Raw genomic sequence first — 7727 nt, forward strand, 5'->3', positions numbered from 1 at the left:
CTTTGTGTTGGAAGTCCTTAGGACCTTTACAAAATCCACAACATTTTTTGTTTTGTTTTGTTTTGTTTTGGAGACAGGGTCTCACTATGTAGTTGAGACTGCCCTGGAACTCACTATGTAGCCCAGGCTGGTCTCGAACTCACAGCAATCCTCCTGCCTCAGCCTCCCGAGTGCTGGGATTACAGGCATGCGGCACCATGTCCAGCTAATCCACAACGTTTTTTTAATATAGTTGGTATTTCAGTTTCAGATGGGAAATGTGGACTTCCATTGTATGGCCATTTTGAAGGTGGAAAAACTGAGGCACTGAAAGGTTAAGTAACTTGCATAAAGTCATAGCAAGAAAGTGCCAGAGCCAGGATTTGTTCAAGTCAGACTGGTTCCAGAGTCCATTCTCTTGACTTCTGTGCTATCCTGCATCTGCCTCTGGGCTCATGATTCAAAACAAATGACTGGGTGAAACCTAATAGCTTTAACTAGGTTCATTGGAAAGTTTCAGATAAGGCTATGGGTAAATTGTTTAGCAGTTGAGGTTTTGAAAGCTGTGGCTAGGCATGCTTAACAATTGTTTAGCTTGCTCCTTTCCATCCTTGGCCAACCACACTTGGTCTTGAGCCATTCTGTGTAAGAAATGGTAGAAAAAGGTCATTTATCGTGGGTGCTGGTGAAGCCACTGGGTCCTGTTGAAACCTGTGGCACATGAGGTTGTGTATTCATAACTGTAGTTACAGGGATATGGGATAGGCTTGTCCTGGTATAAAACAAGTTGAGGTGCTGATGGGGCCACTCAGGTGGCTCATCAGAGTTCTGATCCTTCCCGGCATGATTGCAGAGGGTCTCAAGCAACCTGGCTCACTTGGAAGTCTCTCTAGGAATTCATAGTCATGAGTTCCTCTTTTAAGAGGTTGATTGACTAAAACTACAGGATTGTTCTAAGGAAGGGAATGGACTTTTTTACTTTCCCTCCCCAAGTATTAGCAGGTCTTGTCTTGTTATTTTGTACCAGGATAGAATTTGAGACCTTGCGTTTATGAGGCAGGTGGCGGTACCACTGAGCTAAATCCTTGGCCCAGCAGGTCTTGACTTTTTATTCAGACCTGCATTTGAAGAAGGTCTTGGAGAATACCATAATTTCTCCTTTGTGTATGAGAACATATTCTTGATGCTCTACCATTTATGCATTCCTTTTAGCATAAGCCATGAAGGACCCTTTCTCTTTGTGGTCAGGGAGCATGTATTCCTTTTGTGCACAGCCTCCAATGCCCCTAATGGTCTCGGCGCACCCTACTCCTTCCCCACCTATTCACACTGCTTAAAGTATAGGGCCCATTCACTCTACTAATAAAGTATAAAAGCTTTAGAGTCAAATTTACCTGGGTTTACTTAGGTTGTGTCACCTACTAGCTTTACAAATTTGGACAAAGAACTATTTTGTAAGATGGTAAAAGGGTTACTATGAGGCCTGTTAGAGATAATTTACCTAAAGTACTTTCCATAGTGCCAGGCACATACTGAGTACAGTACAGTGGACCCTTGACTTATAAACTCAATTGGTTCCTGATGGCTGGTTGTAACTCAAGTTGGTTGTAGTCAATACAGCCGAGATCTGGATGTTTACCTGGGTACACATTATAGATAACAAGAGGCAGATGAACCTTCCATTAACCTAATTAACCCGAATTGTTCATATGTCAGGTCGATTGTAACTTGAAGGTCCACTGTACTCTAAAAGCTGCTGATATTGTTTCTTTCTAATGGTCTTATGCAAGTCTTTCCAATCTGCAGTTTTAGGCTCTGGGTAGTTGTATGTGGTAGGCCAAATAGTAAACTCTCAAAGATGTTCAAATCTGAATCCCTGGAACCTCTGAATATATTATATTACATAACCAAAAGGACTTTGCAGATGTGATTAAATTAAGGGTTTTAAGATAGGAGAGGTTATGCTGGCTCTGAGTAGGTCCAATTTAATCACTGTCTTTATAAGAGAGAGACAGGAGGATCGTAGTCAGTAATGAGAGGTCCAAGTAATGCAGGAAGAGGTCAGGGAATATAGGCAGCCTGCTAGCATTGTAGCTCAATGGAAGAGCCCTTGCCTAGTGTGCATGAGGCCCTGGGTTTGACACCCGGCACTACCATTCCCCTAAAAGGCAGAAAAGCAAGAAATTTGGACTCATTCCTAGATCCTCCAGAAAGAAGGAACCAGCCCTACCAATCCATTTTATACTTCTGATCTCCAGGACAGTAAGATAACAGATATGTTTGTGTTATTTAAATCGCAAAGCTTGTGATAATTATCACAGCAGCCACAGGAAACAAATATAGCAGAGAAACAGTAAACCTGTAAGGAGTGAAATTAAGACTACCAAAATGAGAGGACCGTAAGCCAGCATTTAGCAAGAACTTTGTTCTGGGCACTGTGCTAAGTACTTCATGTGTTTTAACTTGTTTGGTCTCCACAGTCACTTTCTGAGGTTAATACTTTTATAATCTGTGCGCTGCAGCTGAGGATTTAAGGTTCTGACAGGTTAAGTAACTTGCCTGAGGTTCCACAGCAATACATGGAGGCCCTGGGATGATGTGAGCGCAGGCTGTGTGGTGTTCTTCACTGTGAACCCAGACTCCCCAAAGGCAGGGTTTCCGATGAGCCCGACAGCATCAGCCATTGAGTGCTATGTTCAGTACGTAGGGAAAGGCACCATTTGAACTGGTGAGGGGGCAGTACAGTCCTTTGATTTTTCCACCCAAAACACAGTTAACGAAGTACTGGTGAGTTCTTGCTACTCCTATGGCACAGTGCCTGGGGGCAGCATGCAAAGAGGGATCTGGCTGGGGGGCAGTGCCTGAGCCAGCCTCTTGCTCCCGTTTCTGTTCCTATAGCACCTCCCTCGCTCACCACAGACCACTGGCCCTGGTGTCCTGCTGGCTCAGCTTCCCATCTCTGCCTGTTTATTGGATTTGCCTCATTCCTGACTCTCTCTCCAGGTCTGAATTCCACCTCCTTTTGGCCTCTCTGGTTAGTGACAGGGTGGGATTGGATGGTCAGGGCCCTCTGTGCCAGCAAGTAGGAGTAATTCTGCCTTTTCCCTTTGATTTTGCCGTGGTTGCTAGTGTTTTAGCTGGGCTGCTTTTGTCTCTTAAGCATGTAATTCCCAGGGGGACTGGTTTGGACCAGGAGTTTTAAAACTGTTCCAGGAGAGTTTGGGGCCTCCGCAGGGTAAAGGAGATGCTCGTGATGAGGACTTTGCTGCTTCTGAGTAGCCCTGCTCTTACTTATTTTATATACTGGGGCTCTACCTTAGATTTTGTGTGAAAGGAAAACCTTCCATTGTTAGAAAGATGGGGGAGGGGGAAGAATTTAAACCCAAAGTTAAGGCATGATATGTAGGGCCATTAGCTCAGAGTTGGATGTGCAAGAAATGGAACTCTGGATTTTCCCTAATTTCATTTTATAATGTGGCGTCTAGAGTCTTGTTGCTTGGGTTTATTTACATCCTGCTTCCACTAATAGTTCATGTGATCATGTGCAAAATACCTGGCATAAGCACCCTCAGCTACATAACATAGAGGTAATAGAAGTACTTTTCTAATAGGTTGTGAGAATTAAATAAGTCATGTAAGGGGCTTAGAACAGTAGCTGACATATGAACTAAACAAATCCTAGACACTGTGATCATTTTTGTTGTTACTGAGTCTCCCCAGTGGCATGGCAAAAAAAGAATTTAGCTCCATCTCTTCATGGGGTTCCCCTCCCCTGCTTCCTGGGTAGTGTTATAGCTGGAGATCTGCTCTCCTTGCCTGGCTGCCACTCAAGTGTCCATGTCTCTGACCGCAGATGACTTTGGGCACAGTGACAGTACTTTGCTTCTCAGTACAGCAAGTAGCTTTGCCTCTCTGAGGTTTCCTGGGCACCTGCTAGAAATAGAGTCCCTCTGCTTTCAGAGCCTAGAGGATATTTCTTTCCTTTTCTCCCCCTCAGCTAGTATGTGAGAGACAGAGTGAAGCTCTGTCTCCCCCTGCTGCTATTTAGAATATAATTTAGAATATAATACAAACTTAACACTCCTTTCTCCTCCACCCTTAGGGCATATGTTTTGAAAACAAAAGCTAAAAAGACTTGTTTACCACTCTTAATATTCTCCCTTGAAGGCCACTTGCTTGAATGGAGGAGATACCTGTGGAAAAAATAAAATGTAGAAATGGTGGCTAATCGTGACAGTGCTGTTAGACAGTACTGGCCAGAGTCATTATCAGTCCTCTCTGACCCAAATCTGTTGTCTCAGACTACTTGGGGTGGCATTGCTGCTGGCCTTGTGGCCGTGTAGTATACTGTATGAAATGTGCTTCATGTATAAAAATAGTAAAAAGGTTTCTTCCAAAGGGCTAACTGTGGGTGCACCCAAAACCAAAGTTCTAACAGAACTCAGCTAACATTTGTGGATTTTTATTGCTTGGTAGGAATGGCTATGTTACAATAATAAAACAATAAGGCGGTTGTATTCAGAATTAAAGAGGCAAAAGCAAGGAGAGACTGTTTTGATGACTTCATTTTAGGTTTAAACTATATAATATTACTGACTGGAAAATCCAGGGAATGGAAAAAAAATCTTTTGGGAAAAACACATGTGACCAAGTACATGCTATACATGTCTAGGATTAAAATATCAAATAACAGTTTAATTTGGATATCACTGGAGCTGCTTCAAGTTACTGTCATTTATAAAGAAGGTTTTTTTAATTCCTTTGTTGTTATTCATAACATGAACTCAGATTTCATTGATGAACATATTTTTACCTGAGAAATGTTTGCCTGGAGAAACTGAACTGCTCTGTGTTAGCCTGTTTTGTCAGTCTCAGATATGTGGATGAAATTCACCAAAATGAATTTACTGGCGGGGTCGATGCCCTGACCCATTGAATTTGGAAGACAGGGAAGGGCTTGGTGTCTGAGTGGATTGGCTTCTCTGCAGGCTATTTCTTCACTAACTCTGCCTGGTTTACTGTACTTGGGGTTTTTCTTTCAGTTGTGGTGTGGACACAGTTTTAAAATGCACAGTGGTGTAGGGACTGGTAGAGATAGAGGTATCTGTGAAAGAATCTTAAAGAAGAGGATGAACTTCTTGAGCTATTGGTGAAAGCTACATACATTTACAAAAATAACTCCAAAAATGAATTTCAGGGCTGTCAGGGCAATATGGCAGTTAGACAACCTTGTGTCTTCTCTGGTGGCATCTTCTGGGTCTAGGCTTCTGACTGTCCTGTGCTTACTGGGAATAGCACCACCAAGTCATGCTGTGACTGACAACAGGTGAAGGGTATTCCCGTCTCAGACCAGCAAACCCAGATCAAATTAGTCACAGAGGATAAGAGATGGTGTGCTTATTTCTAGCAATGCTGTGCATTTCTAAAGGACTATCAGTAAGCAGTCAATTCTAAAATATGTCACCTTCTTAGAAGATTTTTGTTTTAAAAAATACACAATTTTAACAACTAAAATTCTATATTTTATCTTTTACTGATTAATGTAGACACTATACTACATCTGTTTGTGATTTACTAATATTTTTATTATATTCTGTGTCATCCAGTAACTAGAACTGACAGCTAGAATGGAAGAGTGGTCCAAACTTGGCTGTCTTGCTTTGAGGGTTGAAGGAACTGTTCTCCTGGGAGACTAAAGGATTTGTCCAAAGCTTCCTAGTTGGGAGAGATGTAGAATTGGGATTTTAGAGTTGTAAGCAAAATTGAGCTTGTAGCATAAATAACAGTGTATAAAATTTTAGATCCTGAATTTTTTGCCTCACATTCCACCATGAAGTGGTTCCCAAGCCATTAAATGTTTCCAAACTTTGATTTTATGGTTGTCATATTCATTGTGTAGTTCTATAGAAGGCCTACCCATGCCTTTGTGCTTAGATATTTAGTGGCACATTCCCACCCCACCCCCCATTAAATACCTCTCTGTTGTCCAGATCTCTTAATTCTTTCCTCCATCCCTTATGGGCCCGTTGCTATTGCTCAAACTCCTGGGCTTAAGTGATTTTTCTGTCTCAGCCTTCTGAGTCTGTAGGTTCACACAGCTGCACCCAGCTTCTAATTCTTTAGCACAGGGTACTAGCAGGGGATTACTGGTTTAAAGATTACTTTTTTTTTTTTTTAGAGGCTTCGAATAGGTGCTGTCAAAAATATACTCCAAAAACACTGTACTAATTTATAATCATACATCAGAGTTATTTCCAGTTAGTGTCCTGGTGAGAATTGCTGCTTTTGTGGTATCTATCTTATCTTTCTCCTTACTAGTTTGATAAGCAAAACTTGGCATTTCTCATACTTTGAAAGTACATTTCTTTGAGTAACAGCAGTAAAAAACACTTTTGTATGTCATTTATTTGCTTTTTCTTAGTCAATTATGTTCTCTGTCCACTTGCCTTTGGTTTTATTCTTTTTAAAAAAATTGAGACCTCTCAATGAATTAAAGATAAATATAAACATTTTTTATCATATTTTTGGTAAATATTTTTCTATCTCTGTCATTTGATGCTTCTTTTCCTAGCATTTTTCCTGATTGCTAAATAGTACAAGTTAATTTTGGATAATTGGGAAATAAAAAGGATGATAAAGAAAAAGTTGCTACACAGCACCCACAATTCTACCATCTAGAATAAATTTGATATGTAGTTTTCTAGTTGTTCTCCCACTCCATGCTTGTTTTTTTTTTCCCAAATTGGGAAAATGCTGTCTTGTTTTATTTATAATTTGTTCACCTAACATTGTTCATCATAACTAAATCGATTGTGTTTATCTCTCCTATGGGATACTACATGTCAATACTTATTAAATTTTCTTTTAAAAATGTCTGTATTTTTTAATGTACAGAAAAATTTTAATCTTTGTCTAATAGTTACTTCCATAGCCTTCAGGTTTGTAGTCTTTATATTCTTTGATTATTTTCAGTCTTTTAGGGTTGTAGTTATATCCAACTTCATATTTAGAATAAGTTTTGTACATGAATATTATCAGTTGAAGATCAACATTGCTTTCCAAATACATTAATAATTTTCCTGTGTTATATATTGAATAATCCTAGATTATTTCTAAGCATATATTGTATATTTTAAAGGCAGTTTGGGACTGAGATATCTGTTAATTCTTGAGTACCACACAGTTCTAGTTATGTTATCCTTGTAACATTAATATCTCATATGGCAAATTCTCTTTGGTATTGTACTTATTCATTTTACTTACCTCCTTGTTTATTCTTGCAAATTAAATTTTGAGACATTCTGTCAAAATCTCAAAAATCCATTAAAATTCTGGTTGGGATTATAATACACATGTATTGATTTATGAAGCATTAATATATTTACATTTAGTCTTTCCATCCTAGTATGTTTCTTGATTTATTCAAATGTTTTTATGTCTTTCAGTCAAATTTTTTAGAATTCTTTATATATATTTTTTTCAGCTTTAATTGAGTTTATTGGTACATTTTAGGGATACAGTACAGTTACATTCATTGTTGGGATCTTGTACCTCTACATGGCAAGTCTTGATTCTCATTTTTTCCCCTTACCTCTGCCCTCCCTTCACCCCCTCCTCCCCTCCCCATCTACAAACACTTTATTTTCATCTTTTCATTCTCTCACATTTTTTTCTTTTCCCTTTTTACTCTTCCCCTACCCATCCCACCTTCCCTACACCTTTAGCTCCTTTCTTCCCATTTCTAAATG

The sequence above is a fragment of the Fukomys damarensis genome, unplaced genomic scaffold (genome assembly GCF_012274545.1).
Source record: "Fukomys damarensis isolate Sample0158 unplaced genomic scaffold, DMR_v1.0_HiC HiC_scaffold_20, whole genome shotgun sequence".
Taxonomy (NCBI): Eukaryota; Metazoa; Chordata; class Mammalia; order Rodentia; family Bathyergidae; genus Fukomys; species Fukomys damarensis.